We start from the raw sequence: 23,391 nt of genomic DNA on the forward strand, positions 1-23,391 counted from the left end.
GTCCCTGCGGTTGGCTCGCAGGGATGACCGCCACACAGTCGTCGTCTCCTTGATGGCACGGAGTTTATTGGGCATGATCCGATTGCGCCATTCAGCGTCCCAAAGCGCAAAAACTTTTCGGCGGAGGACTGCCCGCAAATCAGCCTCTGGGAGGCCAACATCCAGAGATGGTTTACTCGTGGCCTCTTTCGCCAGGCGGTCAACATGTTCATTGCCCGGGATACCGACATGACCGGGGGTCCACACAAAGACCACAGAGCGGCCGCAACGCGCAAGAGTATGCAGGGACTCATGGATAGCCATCACCAGACGAGAACGAGGAAAACACTGGTCGAGAGCTCGTAAACCGCTCAGGGAATCGCTACAGATAACGAAGGACTCACCTGAGCAGGAGCGGATATACTCTAGGGCACGAAAGATGGCGACTAGCTCAGCAGTGTAAACGCTGCAGCCAGCCGCCAAGGACCGTTGTTCGGAATGGTCCCCTAGAGTTAGCGCATACCCGACACGACCAGCAACCATCGAACCGTCGGTGTAAACAATTCCAGAGCCCTGATACGTGGCCAGGATGGAATAAAAGCGGCGGCGGAAGGCCTCTGGAGGGACCGAGTCCTTCGAGCCCTGTGCCAAGTCGAGCCGAAGGCAAGGGCGAGGAACACACCACGGGGGTGTACGCAGAGGCGCCCGGAAAGGAGGTGGAACTGGGAAAAACCCAAGCCCACAGAGAAGCTCCTTGATGCGTACGGCGATCGGACAACCCGACCGGGGCCGACGGTCTGGCAGATGGACGACTGACTGCGGGAACAGGACACGATAATTTGGATGCCCGGGCAAGCTAAAAACATGGGCAGCATAAGCGGCCAGCAAACGTTGGCGTCGGAACCGCAGTGGAGGTACACCTGCCTCCGCTAGGACGCTGTGCACAGGGCTGGTGCGGAAAGCACCAGTGGCAAGGCGTATCCCGCTGTGGAGAATTGGGTCCAGCACCCGCAACGCAGATGGGGATGCTGAGCCATAAGCTAGGCACCCATAATCCAGGCGAGACTGGATTAACGCCTGGTAGAGCCGCAACAGGGTAGATCGGTCGGCGCCCCAGCGGGTGTGGCTCAAACAACGCAGGGCGTTGAGATGCCGCCAACACGCTTGTTTAAGCTGCCGGATATGAGGCAGCCAAGTCAACCGGGCATCAAGAAGGACACCCAAAAACCTGTGGGTCTCCACCACAGCAAGAAGTTCGCCGCCAAGATAAAGCCGCGGCTCAGGATGGACCGTTCGGCGCCGGCAGAAATGCATAACGCGGGTCTTGGCAGCCGAAAACTGAAAACCACGCGCTACAGCCCAAGACCGCGCCTTGCGGATTGCGCCCTGTAGCTGACGTTCAGCTGCTGCAATGCTAATAGAACTATAGTAAAGACAGAAGTCGTCAGCATACAGGGAAGCGGAGACAGAATTTCCTACTGCCGCAGCGAGACCGTTTATTGCAATTAAAAACAGGCAGACACTGAGGACAGAGCCCTGGGGTACCCCGTTCTCCTGGACGAGGGAGGAACTATACGAGGCCGCGACTTGCACGCGGAAGGTACGATACGACAGAAAATTTCTGATAAAGATCGGCAGAGGGCCCCGAAGACCCCATCCATGAAGCGTAGAAAGGATGTGATGACACCATGTCGTATCGTACGCCTTCCGCATGTCGAAAAAGACAGCGACCAGGTGCTGACGGCGGGCAAAGGCTGTACGGATGGCCGACTCAAGGCTCACCAGATTGTCGGTGGCGGAGCGGCCTTTACGGAACCCACCCTGAGACGGAGCCAGAACGCCCCGAGACTCCAGCACCCAATTTAAGCGCCGGCTCACCATCCGTTCAAGCAACTTGCAAAGAACGTTGGTGAGACTAATGGGACGGTAGCTGTCCACCTCCAGAGGGTTCTTTCCAGGTTTCAAAATGGGGATGACAATACTTTCCCGCCATTGCGACGGAAACTCACCCTCGACCCAGAGACGGTTGTAAAGGTCGAGGAGGCGTCGCTTGCAGTCCACTGAAAGGTGTTTCAGCATCTGACAGTGGATGCGATCTGGCCCGGGAGCGGTATCAGGGCAAGCGGCAAGGGCACTCTGAAATTCCCACTCACTGAATGGAGCGTTGTAGGGTTCAGAAGCGTTGGTGCGAAAAGAAAGGCTCCGACGTTCCATCCGCTCTTTAATGGAGCGGAAGGCCTGGGGGTAATTCGCAGAAGCGGAACTCATAGGAAAATGCTCTGCTAAGCGGTTTGCAATGACGTCGGAGTCAGTACAAACTGCTCCATTCAGTGAGAGCGCAGGGACGCTGGCAGGGGTCCGATAGCTGAAGACCCGTCGAATCTTGGCCCAGACCTGCGATGGAGTGACATGGAGTCCAATGGTGGACACATACCGCTCCCAGCACTCCTTCTTGCCTTGGCGGATAAGGAGGCGGGCCCGCGCACGCAGCCGTTTGAAGGCGATAAGGTGGTCCATGGAGGGATGTCGCTTGTGACGCTGGAGCGCCCGCCGGCGGTCTTTAATCGCTTCAGCGATCTCAGGCGACCACCAAGGCACAGCCCTCCGCCGAGGGGACCCAGAAGAACGGGGAATGGCAGACTCGGCGGCAGTGACGATGCCGGCGGTGACCGATGTAACCACCGCATCAATGGCATCAGTTGAGAGAGGCTCAATAGCGGCAGTGGAGGAGAACAAGTCCCAGTCAGCCTTATTCATAGCCCATCTGCTAGGGCGCCCAGAAGAGTGACGCTGTGGTAGTGACAGAAAAATCGGAAAGTGGTCACTACCACACAGGTCGTCATGCACACTCCAATGGACAGATGGTAAGAGGCTAGGGCTACAGATTGAAAGGTCAATGGCGGAGTAGGTGCCATGCGCCACACTGAAGTGTGTGGAGGCACCATCATTCAAAATCGAGAGATCGAGCTGCGACAATAAATGCTCAACGGTGGCGCCTCGACCTGTTGCCACTGACCCACCCCACAGAGGGTTATGGGCGTTAAAGTCGCCCAGTAATAAGAAAGGTGGCGGCAATTGGGCTATCAGCGCAGCCAGGACATGCTGCGCGACATCACCCTCCGGTGGAAGGTAAAGACTGCAGATGGTAAGAGCCTGCGGCGTCCACACCCTAACAGCGACAGCCTCTAAAGCTGTTTGTAGAGGGACAGACTCGCTGTGAAGTGAGTTAAGGACATAGATGCAGACGCCACCAGACACCCTTTCATAAGCTGCTCGGTTCTTATAATAACCCCGATAGCCACGGAGGGCGGGGGTGCGCATTGCTGGAAACCAAGTTTCCTGCAGAGCAATGCAGAGGAAAGGGTGAAGGCTGATAAGTTGGCGGAGCTCAGCTAGATGGTGGAAGAAACCGCTGCAGTTCCACTGGAGGATGGCTTTGTCCATGGCTGAGAAAGGCGTGCCGGGACTGGGACGGCAGATTACGCCGCTGGGTCACCTGCTGCCTCCGATTGAGCACCCGTGCTAGTGCTATTGCTATTCACGGCGTCTGAGGGACCGGCGAGATCGAGGTCCTCAGCGGACGCCAGAATCTCCACCTCGTCCCCAGACGCAGAGCTAGAAGGTTGCGATGGGGTGGCTACCACCGCGCGTTCCTTGGGCTTAGAGCTGCTCTTCTTTGATTTCTCACGCTGCTCCTTGGGTTTAACTGGCTGGGAGGGCTTCACCGATTCAGTCTCCGGGACTGAGGAGGATCGGGAAGCCCTTCGACCTGCAGATTGTGGGCACTTACGCCACTGTCGATCGTCAGCCTTCCCGCCGGTGGAAACCTGGGAAGGGAGGGACCCAAGGGACCCCTTGCGAGCGTGAGAAGCCGAAGAAGTTGGACACTTCTCCGGCTTAGAAGCGGGGACCGACGTCCCCGATGGGGGGGATGGTATTGCTCCTGAGGTAGGTGGCACAGGAGCAACCCGGTGGGTAGAGCCCCCCACTGGCAAGGGGGCAGGAGGAGGTGTACCACTCGTCGATCCGGCCGGAAGGCGCGAAACTGATGGGGCTAGCACAGGTGTTGTAGCAGCGGCGTAGGAAGTTGTCATTCGCACTGGATGTAATCGGTCGTATTTCCGTTTGGCCTCAGTATAAGTCAGTCGGTCCAGGGTCTTATATTCCATGATTTTGCGCTCTTTCTGGAATATTCTGCAGTCTGGCGAGCAAGGTGAATGGTGCTCCCCGCAGTTGACGCAGATGGGAGGCGGGGCACATGGAGTATCGGGATGAGATGGGCGTCCGCAATCTCGACATGTGAGGCTGGAAGTGCAGCGGGAAGACATATGGCCGAACTTCCAGCACTTGAAGCACCGCATCGGGGGAGGAATATAGGGCCTGACGTCACATCGGTAGACCATCACCTTGACCTTTTCCGGTAACGTATCACCCTCGAAGGCCAAGATGAAGGCACCGGTAGCAACCTGATTGTCCCTCGGACCCCGATGAACGCGCCGGACGAAATGAACACCTCTACGTTCTAAGTTGGCGCGCAGCTCGTCATGACTGCAAAAGGAGGTCCCTATGGAAAATAACACCCTGGACCTTATTTAAACTCTTATGTGGAGTAATAGTAACGTTAACATCCCCCAACTTGTCACAAGCAAGTAACAAAATGGTTCAAATGGCTCTGAGCACTATGGGACTCAACATCTTAGGTCATAAGTCCCCTAGAACTTAGAACTACTTAAACCTAACTAACCTAAGGACATCACACACACCCATGCCCGAGGCAGGATTCGAACCTGCGACCGTAGCAGTCCCGCGGTTCCGGACTGCAGCGCCAGAACCGCTAGACCACCGCGGCCGGCAAGCAAGTAACCTGCGTGACTGGGCGGAGGATGCCGTTTGTATCAGTACTGAGCCAGAGCGCATTTTAGACAAGCCCTCCACCTCCCCAAACTTGTCCTCTAAATGCTCGACGAAGAACTGAGGCTTTGTGGAGAGAAAAGACTCCCCATCAGCTCTCGTGCAAACTAAGAATCGGGGCGAATAACTGTTACCTCCATCCTGGGACTTACGCTCTTCCCACGGCGTGGCCAGGGAGGGGAACGTTTTCGGATCGTACTTCTGAGCATTAAATTGAGCCCGAGAACGCTTAGAGACTGCTGGCGGCTGGCCGCCAGCGAGAGATGATGTACCACGCTTCATTGCGGGTCATCCGCCCTGATGCCACCTACTCCGACCAAGGGCCCTCCCCACGGGCGCCACCCAGCCACAGCAAAGGCCACCTGGCAGGATGGCCGTTGCCGGGAGTCCTGATACCCCAGGAGGATAGGCATCTACTCCTTGGCATACGTGGCGAGTTAACGGCGCAGGCATCAGTAGAGCGATCCCTGTGTTGTCAGGGGGCTACAACCAAGAGGGTACATGGCGGCCCCACCACAACGGACTGCCTACCGTGCTGGATCTTAGGTGCAAAAATGGCCAAGGTCGTCGTCGCAGTTAAAAGAAACACTGCAGAGTGCAGTGTGGTAATCGCCCAAGAGATCGAAAACGAGCGGGACACCATTGCAACGACGAGAAAGACGGCTAAAGGTCTAATTGCACGACGGATACAGTGCACCATGTAAGGCGCCCTTTCCCAATTGGCTCGCTCTTCGGAATAATTTAGAAAGATGGAGGTCAAACCCGAGAGGGGACCATCACATAAGGCCAAAACATGTGAGACTCCTTTTAGTCGCCTCGTACGACAGGCAGGAATACCGCGGGCCTATTCTAAGCCCCGAACCCGCAGGGGGTGCGCTGCCATTCCCCAAGAAACCTTCCAGCACCTGATTGAATGTATGCCTGCGAGTGTGGAAGCTGTCATCAAGGCTAAGGGTGAGCCAAGACCATATTGAATTCCAGCATTACCGATTGAGGGCGCCACGAGCTTTTAAGTAATTTTCAGCCAGGTGCCCAGGTACTTTTGATCACACGGTGAACGTCAGCAGTAACAGCTTGTCTGCGAGGAAAAGCCTGCGACAGTGCTGGAATTTCTACTGATACTCACAGTAATAATTACTTTGTGACAAAAAAAATACCGGACAGTGTCATTATTAATATTTTCGACTATCTGAATTACAGTCGATCAATGATGATGATTATTATTGCTGTAAGCCACTGTTGTTACTCAGTGATGCCACAGTGCCACTATTTTAGGCTGGACGTAATGTCTCTGAGAAAAAGGATGTCGTAAGGGTTAATGATGGTGAGATGGGCTCCTTCCTAGTTTACTGCGCTCCACACATCCATCCTGTTCCATTCATACTAACCTTACACGTACCCTGTTTCGTTCGCAGTAATAGGGGTTGCTTATGAGATTTTCGAAAACGACCACAAAAGGGAGATTTAGGAAACGTCAGAGACTCTGCAAATCACATCACGTGTTTCGAGAGACGGCCACGAAGAAACACAGGCAGTGAATGCTGTATCTCTGTAGTGACGGCACCTGCATGAACTGCCCGTTTTCCTGTCGCTAATATAATGGCTGCGCGCTTTCACCTCTTCTCGCGCACGCTTTACGCCGTCGTTACTTCCGTCGCTGGAGTCACAATTAACGGAAGACACTATAATAAGGCACATAAAACACACTGATAAGATACTGCAAGAATGTGCGCACCACGGAAGGTTAGGGTGTAACGCTTGCTGCTTTGGAGTGCAAAGATTACAAATGAGAGTTAAGGAAGATTGAAATACCTTGTGTAATGATTGTTTACGGTATACGTGAAGACAGATAACCAGAAATTGTCTTTTCCCAAACACTGTTACTAAAAAAAGCAGTTTTCCCATTCTTTACTTTGAGTGTCTACTGTATCTGAGACGTAATAATTACTAGTGTCTCATAACCACGTGCCTTGAGATTTATTATTAAAATGTGTACCACACGCCATTAAAAAAGGGACAAAGAAAATTGTGGACCAACTAAGTGCCGAATGGAAAAAAATTACATTAGAATGACAAGAAGGTATACAGAATTGTTCTGTCCCAATCGTAACTTCCAAGTAGAAGGTTATAATCCATCATCGTGAGTTAGCAAGAGACAGTGAAATACTGAGATATAATGAATCTGCTGTTGAATCCATTGTGGAAGGAACGATTACGACATAGGCAGTGAACGCCTCCTTCGACATTAAATAATTGTCGACGTATTGTCTTTTGCTCTAATAATACGGCTGTGGCAACCTGCGATTAACAAAAACAGAATCCTCATATTTAGAGCTGAATTCTTTATCACTTCATCGTCAACATGTGGTGGTTGCATAATGTCATCAGATATGCGACTACATGTAGACTAACTGCCGTTTTGATTCTCCAACTTATCTTGCTAACTTGTCAAGATAAAACGCGAAATAATTATCTGTTCGCACTTAGTAGTCCCTTAACTGATTGCTTTCAGAGTTAATCTCTGCGTTGTGCTGCCGGTCTCTATCACTAATTTGTGTTAATGGTCGCCAATAGCGATGTGCACAGCAAACCACGCACGCTGCGTACTGCCACGCTGTCCGACCGTTTTCTTTGGAAACCCCATTAGAAAGTTCAGTCATAAAATTCATCCAAATTCCCGTTTGAGTAAGGATGAGTTGCCTACAATTCGTACACAGAGTTCTTAGTGCAAATCATATATAACTGATGTTTAGTCTTGCTTCTTAAGATCTCTGAATAATGCGATGACACACTTTACGAAACTGGCACATTATACACTACCGGCCATAAAAATTGCTACACCATGATGATGACGTGCTACGAACGCGAAATTTAACCGACAAGAAGAAGATGCTGTGATATGCAAATGATTAGCTTTTCAGAGCATTCACACAAGGATGGCGCCGGTGGCGACACCTACAACGTGCTGACATGAGGAAAGTTTCCAACCGATTTCTCATACACAAACAGCAGTTGACCGGCGTTGCCTGGTGAAACGTTGTTGTGATGCCTCTTGTAAGGAGGAGAAATGCGTACCATCACGTTTCCGACTTTGATAAAGGTCTGATTGTAGCCTGTGGTGTCACCGCCAGACACCACACTTGCTAGGTGGTAGCCTTTAAATCGGCGGCGGTCCGTTAGTATACGTCGGACCCGCGTGTCGCCACTATCAGTGATTGCTGACCGATTGCCGCCACACGGCAGGTCTAGAGAGACTTCCTAGCACTCGCCCCAGTTGTACAGCCGACTTTGCTAGCGATGGTTCACTGACAAAATACGCTCTCATTTGCTACGACCTAGCAAGGCGCCATTACCAGTTACTATTGATGCTGTAAAACATGTACCGTCAAGAGCGATGTTCACCACTTATAGATTAAAGTTAAGTATTCCACAGCTACGTCGTTTTTTGCTAGTTTAATTTCCTTGACCTGTTCCAGACCTAACGCCAGCCTGCGTGAGCTAAAACGCGTGTCTTTCGTCTTCCTCTCATACCGGATTGGCTCTCTTGCCAATCCACAACAGTAGCCTATCGCGATTGCGGTTTATCGTATCGCGACATTGTTGCTCGCGTTGGTCGAGATCCAATGACTGCTAGCAGAATATGGAATCGGTGGGTTCTGTAGAGCAATACGGAACGCCGTGCTGGATCCCAACGGCCTCGTATCATTAGCTGTCGAGATGACAGGCATCTTATCCGCATGGCTGTAACGGATCGTGCAGCCACGTCTCAATCCCTGAGTCAACAGATGGGGACGTTTGCAGGACAACAACCATCTGCACGAACAGTTCGGCGACGTTTGCAGCAGCATGGACTATCAGCTCGGAGACCATGGCTGCGGTTACCCTTGACGCTGCATCACAGACAGGAGCGCCTGCGAAGGTGTACTCAACGACGAACCTGGGTGCACGAATGACAAAATGTCATTTTTTCGAATGAATCCAGGTTCTGTTTACAGCATCATGATGGTCGCATCCGTGTTTGGCGACATCGCGATGAACGTGCACTGGAAGCGTGTAGTCGTCATCGCCATAAAGGCGGCACCCGGCGTGATGGTATGGGGTGCCATTGGTTACTCGTCTTGGTCACCTCTTGTTCGCATTGACGGCACTTTGAACAGTGCACGTTACATTTCAGATGTGTTACGACCCGTGGCTCTACACTTCATTCGATCCCTGCGGAACCCTACATTTCAGCAGGATAATGCACTACCGCATGTTGCAGGTCCTGTACGGGCCTTTCTGGATACAGAAAATGTTCGACTGCTGCCCTGGCCAGCACATTCTCCAGATCTCTCCCAATTGCAAACGTCTGGTCAATGGTGGCCGAGCAACTGGCTCGTCACAATACGCCAGTCACTACTCTTGATGAACTGTGGTATCGTGTTCAAGCTGCATGGGGAGTTGTACGTGTACACGCCATCCAAGCTCTGTTTTACTCAATGCCCAGGCGTATCAAGGCCGTAATTACGGCCAGAGGTGGTTGTTCTGGGTACTGATTTCTCAGGATCTATGCACCGCAACTGCGTGAAAATGTAATCACATGTCAGTTCTAATATAATATATTTGTCCGATGAATACCCGTTTATCATCTGCATTTCTTCTTGGTGTAGCAATTTTAATGGCCAGCAGTGTATTACATCGGCTGTGATCTCAGTAGATCAGGTTGCACAGGGGAATGATGCGACAAACTTTGAGTTGTAGAGGGTGTCTTGAGCCGAAAATGGAGGACTCGAGTCCAATTTCTGGAAAGGTCATGCAATGATGCCACTAAGCGTCGACGTTCAGGCGCGAGGGCCTGCCACTAGACCAGCGCTTCGGCAGGCTGGACCCCCTCGCAGTGTTGTCTGTTATTCAGTCATCGCGACTGACTGCCACAGACGCCAGTGAAGAAGGTGGAGCTAGCTACTGCTACTGCTACTGCTACTGAATAGAAAGGCCACGTCGCCTATGATGTAATGCTCTGTTGCCTCGGCGGATGACTATATTAGTGTGTGGAGAGATGGTGTTTCATCGTATGCGAGAAGATTCATCAATATCGCACGTCAGCTGCTGTAAATACTTTGTGCGCAGCAGTGTGATAACGTTTCACAAGCACTCGTTGTAAGGCAACGACTGCGGCATGAACTCTAACCACTGCAGTCGCCACGGTCTGTGACACACGAGGACAAAGGCACTCGCGTCGAATTTACAACACGAATGCTACATCACGTGGCGCACGGCGGTTCTCGTGACAAAATTCTTCAATGTGGAAGCAGCATTCCTCTTCTTTTGTGAATAGCTTAGTGGCAGGTAATATCCCCGCATTATGGTGGAGTACGTTCGTGACTACCTGAAGACTAATGCTCCCTGTGTCGTAACCCAGTTAAAAAGCTCCCGGCAGGACGGTTTTGTCATTTAGAACAGGACTCTAGAGAACAGTTTTATCTGGTCGTGGTACACGACGCAGCTGTAGACAGAACGTGTGGATTTCATCTGTTATCACAACTATTCATGAAATTTCAAACACGGTGCTGTGGGACTTAGCCGTGATTGGCACTATCTGCTGTCTCCGCATACACGGTGGTTATGGGAAAGAGTCAGTACTTACTTCTAACCTGGGAGAAATCGCGTAAGGAATTCCCAAAGGCTCAATCTTTGGTCCGCCATTGTTCCTCATACATGTAAACGGTCTTCCGTCTAACGTAAAACAAGCAAAATTAGTTCTTTTTGCGGAAGACACTATTATTTTAATCAATCAAAGCATATATACGGCAACAGAAGAAATGGTAAGCAACGTTCTTTAAAGTGCCATTGACTAGTTATCTATGAATGGTCTCAACATCAATTTTTAAAAGACGTAGCATATTTGGTTAAGCACATCTACAGATACTACAGCGATGACAAGTTTAACACATCGTAAGGACATAATAACTAGGCTGTAAGTTTCAAAAATTTTTGGCGTCCATACATATGAGAATTTAATATGGAAAAAGCACGTTTTGGAACTCCTGAAACAACTTAGTTCAGCCACATTTGCACTTAGAATCACTGCAACTCTTGGGGAGACAGAAATAAGTAAGCTGACACAGTTTGTATATTTTCATTCGGTAATGTCATATAAAACAATGTTCTGAAGTAACTTGTCTTTCAGAAAGAAAGTCTCCATTACTCAAAAACGCGCTATAAAAACAATATCCGGTTCTCACCCACGATCGTCTAGCATACATCTGCTTAACGAATTGCGGATTTTGACTATTGCTTCACAGTATATTTATACCCTCATGAAATTTGTTGTAAAGAATCACTGCAGTTCATAAGGAACAATAATGTATATAATTACAATACAAGAAGAAAAACATTACATTCACTACTACAGATAAACGTTGATTCTCTAAACTTTGTCAAGAGGGTTTCACGAGAAGAAACTCGTCTTCAATCCGACCTAGTGGGGATAATACACACTCTAGCAGCACTCACTTAAGTTAGCACAAAAACGGATGAACAATGCTGCAATCAAAATTGTTGTTAACTTCCCCAGTGACATAAAATGTCTGACAGACAGCAAAGTAAAATATGAAAAGACCCTGACAAAGTACCTCCATGACAGCTGCTTCTATTCCTTGGAAGAATTCCTATTATTGTAATGTACAAAACATGCTGGGTAGTAATTACTAACACATATCAAAAAACACAGTTTACATGTTCAACATGTAGCGATATTTACAAATTAATTTGTGACGTGAATATAAAATGGTTTGTTCCACATCATTATGATTTGCCGTGCACATCATCTGTGGAACATGGAACTAACTATCTGGATAACTAACTAACTAAGTCTAACTAACTGCAACGAGCTTACATCAAGACTACCTTTGATTAGATTGATGTGAAACTGTCATAATTATCGTTGTGGGATGAACTTTATTACAGGCTTGACACCTGCGGAATCGAGAAATGGAAACACTTTAAGTAGTCTTCTTGTAACTTCACGAGTTTCCTTGCAAGATTACTTCACGGAGCTCACCCGCAGAGCATTACTGGAAACGCTTCGATCACTTGTAATAATCTTGTACACGTATATGCTTTTTGAGACTCGTGCCAGATAGCTGACATGCCTCTTAAAAGTTTAATATTGGTTTACTGACACAGATACTTCAATAAATAAGTATTTGTATTCCATCTCAAGCTTTTGACGACTACCGCCAACGCTATCGCCAGTAGATTTCAGTGGACCAATAGGTACTTTATTTAGTTGGCCAAATTATTCCACGGAGACGCCACGAAGCCAGGCAATTTCTGTATGCTATGAGAGATTGTGTCAATGTCTAATGCTGAAGGACATTAATAGTGATATTTGTTTCGTTAGACGGTCTATGACTGTTGCCTTTCGACCTCAAAGTCAGAGGAATCAGCTGTCATCCACCATCTAACGAAAACAGCATTACTACTAACGTTTGAAGAAGGTCACAGTCATAGACGTAATCTCTGGTAACATATCCAAGTTACCTGAGTTCGTGATGCCTCCATGGCAGAATATGGTCAACTAAATGAAGTATCTAACTACGCACTGAAATCTCCAGAAGAAGGCGACGACGAAAGCTCGAAACTGAATACAAATCTGACGCGGCAAGACCGCCACGAATCGATTATTCAACAACGGCGACGCGGGGAAACTACGTTGCCACATGAGCCAGATGCTGCCTTCTAAAGGTAAGGAGCAGGCGAACGTACCTACTACTTCTGGCTCTAATCTCTGCCCGTCACAGATGTGTATCCGTGTTGGATTCTGAAACAGACAGAAAGAAGATTCGTTAACATTTATGTTAAGAGAAGGAATGTACTCATCCTGTATCTACAGCGAAACTACTAATGCTACCGTAGACAAAGACTTTCTACAGTCCAAGTTGCAAGCAGTAACTTCAAATGGTTCAAATGGCTCTGAGCACTATAGGACTTAACATCTGAGGTCATCAGTCCCCTAGAACTTAGAACTACTTCAACCTAACTAACCTAAGGACATCACACACATCCATGCCCGAAGCAGGATTCGATGCTGCGACAGTAGCGGTCGCGCGGTTCCAGACTGAAACGCCTAGAACCGCTTAGCCACACCAGCCGGCCAAGCAGTAACTGCTCACTCATATGAGACAATTCGTCACACGATGAGCATTATCAAAAAATTCAGTACTGAGATCTGCTGGCGTGATCTCCCTAATACTACATGATATGACAGTCATGTGAGTTCTAGAAAAGTACAATGGAAGCTTTTATTTACACCTACATCCATGCTCCGCAAGCCAGTATACGATGCGGGCAGAGGGTGCCCTGTAGCACTGTTAGCCATTGTCCTTCCTGTTGCAATCGCTAATTGAATGAGGGGAAAATGGCTGTCTGTACGACTCACTACGAGCCCTGATTTATCTTGTCCTCGCGGTCCTTACACGAGGTGTACGTTGGTGGCAGGAGGATCGTTCTGCAGTAAGTTGCAAATGTTGATTCTCTAAACTTTGTCAAGAGGGTTTCACGAGAAGAAACTCGTCTTCAATCCGACCTAGTGGGGATAATACACACTCTAGCAGCACTCACCAAGAAGGGGTCGCGTAATTTTTCTACACCCGGTTTTCTTTATAGGTGAGCTACTCTTTCCTATATTTCTCCCAATAAACTCAAGTCGATCACTCGCCTTCCCTACAACCGACCTTGCGCGCTCGATGTATTTCATGTCGCGTTGCAATAGTAGGGCTACATATTTAGTCGACGTGACTATCCCAAGCAACACATTACTAACGCTGTATTCGAACGTTACGCGATTGACCGAGCGAGGTGGCGCAGTGGTTAGACACTGGACTCGCATTCGGGAGGACGACGGTTCAATCCCGCGTCCGGCCATCTTGATTTAGGTTTTCCGTGATTTCCCTAAATCACTCCAGGCAAATGCCGGGATGGTTCCTCTGAAAGGGCACGGCCGACTTCCTTCCCTAATCCAATGAGACCGATGACCACGCTGTCTGGTCTCCTTCCCCAAACAACCAACCAACCAACCGTTACGCGATTGTTCCTCCTACTCATCCGCATTAACAGACATTTTTCTACTGGGTCTACAAATTTGCTTCCGCCGTTTTTTCTCGTAGTTCGGGGGCTTTATCATGAGAAACTTAGAAAGAAAATTATGATTCATAGTATTGCCCATCGCTGGCCACTATATTCTCCCATCTTTCGGATAGCATACGAATCGAGTGATGGAAGAACTGGGAGTCTTTTGTGGGGATCCGTGAATCAATTCAATTTTGCACTTGTTCGTATGACCGGAATTGCTGGTCAGCCAGACTGTATGCCACTGATCGAAAAAGGTGGTAGTCAGAGAGAGCAACGTATGGAGAATACGGCGGGAGGGATAGGACTTCTCATTACAACGTTTCCATGTATATTTTGACGGGTTTTGCGACATGGGGTCGAGCACTGACCTGCTGCAAAATTACCTCTACGGGTCTATCGCTGTATTGTGGAAGTTCGTGTTGCAGTGCTGGGCTCGAACGCATCAACTGCTTTCGATAATGATGTCCTGTGACTCTCTTCATCTGTTTCAGTAGCTACGAAAACGTTATGTCTTCTACAGCCATGCCGGTCTTCGACATCAAAATCAGCGTTCTTAAGGCGTTGAAAACATTCTCTACACGTTATTCCACTAATAGTTCCCTCGCCATTGGTCTTACCCAGCATTTTAAGAGCCACAGCCGCAGATTTCTTCATGTTAAAGCAGAAAATTAAAACTTCCCGCAAATGGCGATAAATGGGTACGTAAGTTGACGTACTTTGATGCAATCACAAATCGACTAATATTTTTATGGAATTATGTTTACACATGCCTAATGTTATTGTATTACACCTGTGATCAACCACCCGAAACCCACTTGCCGCTACTGCCGTCTATTGCAAAACGGCGGAAGCAAAGATGTAGACCTAATACATTTAGATAAAGCTGCCATTCCTAGTTACAAATGAAAGTTCCAGCCAAGTTATCTTGACTCCTGAATGAGATTTTCACTCTGCAGCGGAGTGTGCGCTGATATGAAACTTCCTGGCAGATTAAAACTGTGTGCCGGACCGAGACTCGAACTCGGGACCTTTGCCTTTCGCCTTTTCACTGCAGTCACTCAGCTAGGACACCTCCCGGTACGCCACAGCGTCAACAGACAACAGTCGCAGAGCGCTGCTCACGCTATCTTTCACATCGTTTATTCACGTAGACAGTGACAGCGGTCCTGTTACTCCAGAGCACATACGATCCGTGTTCGGGACTATCCCACCTCCCTGCGGCGCCCCTGACGATACCTTTATCTCCGATGAATCCCCGCCGTGCGGGACAACGTACTGAGTTCTATTACTCAAAGTCTTCGAACCACTAACATACCTCAGAACTTATGTCGTACGCGCGGACCTGCGGTAACAGCATGCAGTAAAGCACCGTGTCAAACGCTTTCCGGGAATCTAGGAGTATGGAATCTGCCTGTTGCCCTTCACGCGTGGTCGCAGGGTAAGAGAAGGTCACGTGGAGTACCGCACTAGCGATGCTGCCTAAATCGTGACCTACTCTGTGTTCCACACATTTCATTCTAGTTTCATCATGTTCTGAATTGTGTGTGTGTATCTTGCGCAACCACAAAAAACTGTGTTTTTCTTCGGGTAAGAAGACGCCAGTGCAGCTGCTGCCGTGCCGCGTGCGTATTGCAGATGCGTTGAAGGCCATCATTGTAGCGTATTGTCCCTGCAATCACCGATCAGTGATTAGTACCAAAACTTAAATTGTAGAATTTACTTTTTCTGGTCGGTAAATTTGTCCAGTTATTATAGAGATGTTGTGCACGTACAACCCGATTTTCATCAATGTGAGTAAAAATTAGCGTTAATCACAAGTTGCACACGCTCATTTATGTGCATTAAATAATGTCTGCCGCGCGGAGTGGCCGCGGAGTTTGAGGCGCCATGTCTCGGAATGCGCGGCCCTTCCCGCCAGAAGTTTGAGTCCTCCCTCGGGCATGGGTGTGTGTGTGTGTGTGTTGTTCTTAGCATAAGTTAGTTTAAGCAGTGTGTAAGTCTAGGGACCGATGACCTCAGCAGTTTGGTCCCTTCGGAACACACACACACACACACACACACACACACACACACACACAAACCATCGATTGATATAATTTATTTTAGCGAGTGAGATGACACAGGAAGTAGTTACAGAATATTTAAAACGGAAAGTCTTTGGAAGAATTAGATGCATTTTACGTGAGGGAGGAACTTTATTTACGGTGACTTTTTATAATTTTATACTCTCTTTGGCGCTCTGTGGAAAACTTTTATTTGACGTTAGTGCAAACTAGAGAAGTTAATCGCTGTCGTCATCGCTGCTATTTCCCCATCAGCTATGTTTCTCTCCTGCGTTGGTCAAACAGAGAAACTGCAAAAATATTTTTTTAATTATGAACCGATGAAGGGAAACAATGTTGGACGGAAGCAGAGGGTACACACAACTATTTACCCATCTTCTTTACGGACGGAGGTGATTTTTTTTCTATGTTGGTTAGAAAACACGATCTAACATCTGAATTCACATTCAGTAATTAAATAACCTTAGCGCCACACCGCGCCTGTTGGTTAGAAAACACGATCTAATATCTGAATTCACATTCAATAATTAAATAACCTTACAAGGGAACATCCCCATCGCACCCCCCTCAGATTTAGTTATAAGTCGGCACAGTGGATAGGCCTTGAAAAACTGAACACAGATAGATCGAGAAAACAGGAAGAAGTTGTGTGGAACTATGAAAAAATAAGCAAAATATACAAACTGGGTCGTCCATGCGTAAGATAAGCAACATTAAGGGCAATGTGAGGCGAGGAGCGCCGTGGTCCCGTGGTTAGCGTGAACAGCTGCGGAATGAGAGGTCCTTGGTTCAAATCTGCCCTCGACTGAAAATTTTGCTTTCTTTATTTTCGCAAAGTTATGATCTGTCCGTTCGTTCATTGACGTCTCTGTTCACTGTAATAAGTTTAGTGTCTGTGTTTTGCGACCGCACCGCAAAACCGTGCGATTAGTAGAAGAAAGGACGTGCCTCTCCAATGGGAACCGAAAACATTTGATCGCAAGGTCATAGGTCAACCGATTCCTCCACAGGAAAACACGTCTGATATATTCTATACGACACTGGTGACGGCATGTGCGTCACATGACAGGAATATGTTGTCGACCCACCTAACTAGTACACTTGGCGAATGGGTGAAAAGATTCTTCTACCTTGCCCGATTTAGGTTTTCTTGTGGATGTAATAATCACTCCAAAAAAGTGATGAAAACATAAGAGTTTTTCACATAAACTGAAAATAAAAAGTTAAAATTTTCGGTCGAGGGAAGATTTGAACTGAAGACCTCTTGTTCTGCAGCTGTTCACGCTAACCAAGGGACCATGGCGCTCCTCGCCTCACATAGTCCTTAATGTTGCCTATCTTCCGCATGGACGACCCAGTTTGTATATTTTGCTCATTTTTTCATAGTTCCACACAACTTCTTCCTGTTTTCTCGATCTATCTGTGTTCAGTTTTTCAAGGCCTATCCACTGTGCCATTTTATAACTAAATCTGAGGGGGGTGCGATGGGGATGTTCCCTTGTTAGAGCCACACCACGCCTGTTGGTTAGAAAACACGACCTAACATCTGAATTCACATTCAATAATTAAATAAGCTTAGCGCCACGTTATGCTCAGACACTGTGTTAATTCTCCCGCCTGTGTGGCACTCACCTGTAACTTCCCACCAAGCTCCATACGCATCAGGTAGACTGTACGTCAGCAGGTGTTACCATTTAGCTGTCAGTCCATTTACAGAACTTCCTGACGGTGTTCGCTCTGATGCACAGTGCATGTGGCACCATGACGCGACCAGAGGAGTGGAGTGTTATAAGGCGTCCTTGCCCTGGGCGACACAGCAAATGTTGATGCGGAAGCGGACTGTACATCCAACCTCAGAACAGAGAGTGCCGGAATCAAACGAGGTGTTCTAGTTACCGCGACTTGCGACTGTAGCCCTCTCCACCGGCACCTGCATCTGCCTTCCAATTTGTTTACGAAAATGCCTTTGTTAGCTCTTTTAAAATGCACATTTCCTCCCTTACCTGTCTGCTAGTCAGGTTGTTCTGTTTGTAATCCACGTAATAAAAACCTTCAATACCCATGAACATGTTACAAGACGAAATGGAAAGTCGTCTAGTCAGTAAGCACATTTTGGAAATTTGTGGGAAGGTCATCGGTCCCTAAGCCTACACACTTCTTAATCTAACTTAAACTAACTTACGCTATGGACAACACACACACCCATGCCCGAGGGAGGACGCGCACGGACCGTGACAAGACCCCCCTGACCGCGCAGCTATCCCGCGTGGCAGTAAGCAAATTAGCCTACAGATTTTCAAAAAATCCGACAACTCACTCCTAAGAGAGAAAGAGAGAGAGAGAGCGCACTTATATTTACACAACATCGAATATCATAGTAACTATTCCTATTAATATAATAAGGAAGTCTCTTAACCTTTTGGAGTACGCGAATTTCCAGAAAAAAAAGAGAAAAAGAAAACGGATACGGCATGACACAAACGCGCTACACTTTGCTTCGTAACTCGGCTCCTCTACCAACTACGCTACATTGAAAGTCTAAATAGATCTTTTGAGGGCTTTCATCGCAGATATTTTACTAACTTACATTTAATGATAATGAACCCTGCCAAGAACAATGCGTTTTTGATGAGTGTTGAAAGTGTCATTGTCTTGAAACGGTGTACTTTCATTCGAGATATGGTGTTGCACAATGAAGCGCCACAGAAACTCGTATAGGTGTGTTAATTCTAATACAGACATACGTAAACAGGCAGAATACGGTGCTGCGGTCGCAACGTCTATGCAAGAAAAGTGTCTGGCGCAGTTGTTAGATCGGTTGCTGCTGCTAAAATGGCAGGTTTTCAACATTTAACTGAGTTTGAACGTGGTGTTGTAGTCGGCACACGAGTGATGTGACACAGCATCTCCGAGGTGGCGACGAAGTGGGGATTTTCGTGTACGACCAACGCACACGAGTGTACCGTGAATGTCCGGATCCGGTAAAACATCAAATGTCCGACATCGCTGCCATCGGGAAAAAAATCCTGCAACATACGACTGTGACACGTACGGAAGGATCCTGTCTGATCACCTGGATCCACTCATGTGCAGAGTCTCACGCACACGGACTCTGTAAAACGGACAATTAGAAAATTAAGTACAAATTATTCTAAATTTCGCCACTAACTTCACCAAAAGAATCGATAACCAACTAAAATATCGCGCGTTTCTTGCTCCTACATATTCCAGTAAAAGTCGACGAAATGAAGCAGACTATCACACATTATCAACTTCAATAGAAATGGCACAAAACACACAAAAAACGCACTTGAAAATGGGAATCATTTCCCGAAACGCGTCGTGCGAAAAGTAAGTAAAGAACATCGTGACTGGCAGCAGAAGCTTTATTTATAAACAAACCTATTGTTTTCACAATCGCAGGCTTTCAAAAACCATTTATAATGGATCAAATCAGATTAAGGTATGTTGTTAAATGTCACTTTGCGCGCGCGTTTATTCATACTGTCCATGTTGCATTGACTACTACCACTCCGTCACATAGATTTCAAGATCGCTTTGTAACTTCATTCGAAAGGGAGATTTTTTTTTTTTTCGAAACTGCTCACCGTCACTGAAAATGATATTTACCGGCACGATACAAACGTAAGACAGAGAGATAGGTATATACATTTTACAGAAAGATTCGTTACAGCAAGAACTTCCGGTATGTAACTTGTGCGTACTTTCAGTCAGTCACGTTAAGAATACTGGGCACTGGGGAAAAATCGCAGCAAATACTTCATTTATAATAAACAACATCGACTTTTGAGGTAATTCTCTTTTAGTAAATGAATAAGACGGACCCATAATCTTTAGGTGGAAAAGAAAGTTTTGGGCACGGATGGACGCCATCCTGCTGCCTCTCTCTTCACAACTGATGAGCTTACGATGCCGTCAACTACGCTACAGCTTCGATATGCCAACCAAGTCTTCGAATACAGCATTCACTATCTAAGACTACATCTAGTAATGCCATTATTTGATAACAAGCTTGTTTGCATGGCCATCCTCCGCAGAAAGCACTGAAGTACTTGTTTTCTAAATAAAACCCCCTTTTCTTGCTGCACTGCAATTTATTTCTCCCAGACGTGTTTCGCCTTTTATGCTCTAAGGCATCTTCAGTACGATCTAGAACGATACAGTTTTGTTTTGATGTGTGTTATTTTTATATTATCAAACAACTCACGTTGTGTTTTCTATGTAAATAAGTAATTACTTACAGTTCGTTGGTATCTGTGTTTTCTCTCATCTGGTCTGAAGGTCGCACTACCACTTCATTTCCGTAATATTGGCACATTTTATATTCCAAAAAAGTTCGGGATATAAAAACGTGCTCATGTTTCGGACATGAAGTGGTACGGCTACCTCCACACCAGATGAGAGGAACGCAGGTGCCAACAAACTGTAAGTAATCACTTATTTACATATAAAAACGCGATCTGAATTGTTTGATAATATAAAAATAACACATATCAAAACTGTATCGTTCTAGATCGTACTGAAGATGCCTTAGAGCATAAACGGCGAAACACGTCTGGAAGAAATAAATTGCAGTGCAGCAAGAAAAGGTTTTATTAAAAAAACTTTATTTGATATTCAATACGCAAATTGTGCCAAAAAAAGACAGACTTTTCGTAAATTATTATTGTGTGGAAGCATTGAAACGGCTACTTTCGTCGCACAAGTTATAAGATCAAAAACATCAACTACAGGGAGCTTTTTACATAACTACACGTCGTTTCCTGTTATTTTATTACAATAAATACCTAATGTTACTTATAATCCGTCTTGATTGCAATTTTTTTTATTCATATGACCGGTTTCGGTTCATTCAGAACCATCTTCAGATCTGATATTTCAGTTACAGGAGTAACCCGTCCAATTTCAGCAACTTTCACATGCTACGTCACATTTGGACGGGTTACTCCTGTAACTGAAATATCAGATCTGAAGATGGTTCTGAATGAACCGTAACCGGTCATACGAATAAAAAATTTTGCAATCAAGACGGATTATAAGTAACATTATACAATCACTGATTGCTGCTATCCCATCAGACATTATGTCTGTTTTTACAACAAATAGCAGCTAAAACGGCGCGTTTTAGACAGGTCCTCAATTTTCTGATGCTTTGAAATAGATGATTTTCATATCACATACTTTAAAAAAGAGAAAACCCACCAAATACGACGTTTAACGCCATACAATATGGCGTTATCTACATCCTGCTTGTGACGTAAAAAGGTTCTGCATCTCACTTTCCACGTTACTCTCCAGGAGGCAAAAAATCTGACCAAGCCAGATTTTTTTTATTTCACGCTCCGGAGCGTGGAGGAAGGTGGATTCACACGCTGAGCCGTCACCAGCTCCCGTGAGAGGACGGCTCTACAAACAGCATACGTTCGTAGCGTGTAAGCTGCAATAGTCAAGCCGGTGAATGCGGGCTTCAACTGAAAACGATAAACAAAATATGGTGTTCTTGCCTCTTATTGGTCGAACCTTTCGTAGCACGTTGCGTAACTTATTTTGTGTCTGACGGAAGGCAATAGGTCCTCAACGTGAGGTAACAAAGTGACGTCACGAAACTGTTACAGCTCCACGTCAAGGTCGCTGACACGCCCCTGTACTGGAGGTACTGCGCTGCGCCCACCCACGGCACAGTGGAGTGGACCAGCAGCTGGTGCCCCCCCGCCCCCCACCCCAAGCTCTGCCGTGCCCGTCCGCCTGCCTCCGTGCGGAGTCGATGACCGCAGGAGGGGCCGCGTCCGACCCCGGCACTCTGCCGGCTGACTCCCCGTATCTGCGTGCCGCTGGCCCACGCCTGTAGTCTGGGAGACGAGTCTTCGGTACAGTGTGTAAACTTTAGATGGCAGACCTCTCCCTAGTCCTGAATCGGTAGAAGTCGGTAAACGTCGGGAGGCTTCGGTAGGCACGCAGTTGCGACTGCTGCCAACATTACGTAGCTGACTGCGTTGTACAAGGTAGCCATTGTCGTCTGCTTCGTTATTATTTTGCCCTGTACTGTTCTGCGTGTTTTTATCGTGCAGTTGTACTAAACATTATCAAAATGAGTGAAGAGGCAGTTGCTGGCCCATCTCGGGAGTCGCCAACAACCCCTACTGGTAGGCCTACGGTTAGAAGGAAACCAGTATTACAAAATTGTTAAGGCTTTCGTGGCCACTTGTTGACAAACTGCCTATTGGCTTCTGTCTCGGGTTCTTCGGCCGACGTTCATCTAATGATTTTTCTGACGTTTCGCCAGCACGAGTGGCTGGCATTATCAAAGCTTCACCCTCCATTGCCGGTGGTGAACTGGAGGCGAGCTCGCGGCCGCAGGCTATATGTACCTGGCGCGCCAACGTCTGAGGGCTTCTCCGCGGTCATTTCCGGTGCGTTTCTCCTCTTGCTACCTGCGACGGTCGTTCGCTGCAGTACGGGAAGCCAGGATCCGTTTACCTTATTACGACCACGTAATAAAATTCGCCGACACGGAAGTTCTGTCTGTAGAGAAGCACTATCACACGCGTTTGTTCAGAGAAGCTGTAGAAATCCAAAAACACGCGAACAGTTTCAAGAAAGAGGAAAGCCTTAAGGTAAACGGATCCTGGCTTTCCGTACTGCAGCGAACGACCGTCGCAGGTAGCAAGAGGAGAAACGCACCGGAAATGACCGCGGAGAAGCCCTCGGATGTTGGCGCGCCAGGTACATATAGTCTGCGGCCGCGAGCTCGCCTCCAGTTCACCACCGGCAATGGAGGGTGAAGCTTTGATAATGCCAGCCACTCGTGCTGGCGAAACGTCAGAAAAATCATTAGCTGAACGTCGGCCGAAGAACCCGAGACAGAAGCCAATAGGCAGTTTGTCAAACCAGTATTACGTAGCGATGCTCGCAAAATTATATTGCGTGTGATTGAATGCTGGGAATGGGAAAGGGAGCAGAAAAAATTGCTTTCATTACTCTTTTCGGCCGTTCGGAGAACAACTCACCAAAGTTTCATTGCAATCAGATGAATGGTTTGTGAGCACACAGTAGACTATATATATATGACGATTTCAGTTTCGTTTACGAACAACATTTAAAGCGAGTTTTACTTCCAAGCCTTTCGTCTGCTTTCGTGTAAGCATGACGCGCAACAGGTAGGCGTGCATTGTCCCACCCCCCTCCCCCCAACGGCTCCTCTCCCCTCACCAGGCAATGCTTGCTTCCTCCTCTCCCCGCACTCCCCTCACAACTCAGCCGTCTTACAGTTAACACGCTGTACTGACAGTTGAGTGGCGCCTTT

At 47.4% G+C, this 23,391-nt stretch overlaps 1 protein-coding gene across 2 annotated transcripts in view; it reads right to left on the reverse strand.

The window, feature by feature from the left end:
• LOC126094689 (uncharacterized) overlaps positions 1-23,391 on the reverse strand; it is a 507,242-nt gene that overhangs the window by 241,462 nt on the left and 242,389 nt on the right. For both annotated transcript variants that reach the window (XM_049909212.1, XM_049909211.1), the window contains exon 3: positions 12,640-12,694. The gene's annotated coding sequence lies outside the window, so the exon portion shown is untranslated. The remainder of the gene's footprint in view (positions 1-12,639; positions 12,695-23,391) is intronic.

This window comes from Schistocerca cancellata, chromosome 8, assembly GCF_023864275.1.
Source record: "Schistocerca cancellata isolate TAMUIC-IGC-003103 chromosome 8, iqSchCanc2.1, whole genome shotgun sequence".
Lineage (NCBI taxonomy): Eukaryota > Metazoa > Arthropoda > Insecta > Orthoptera > Acrididae > Schistocerca > Schistocerca cancellata.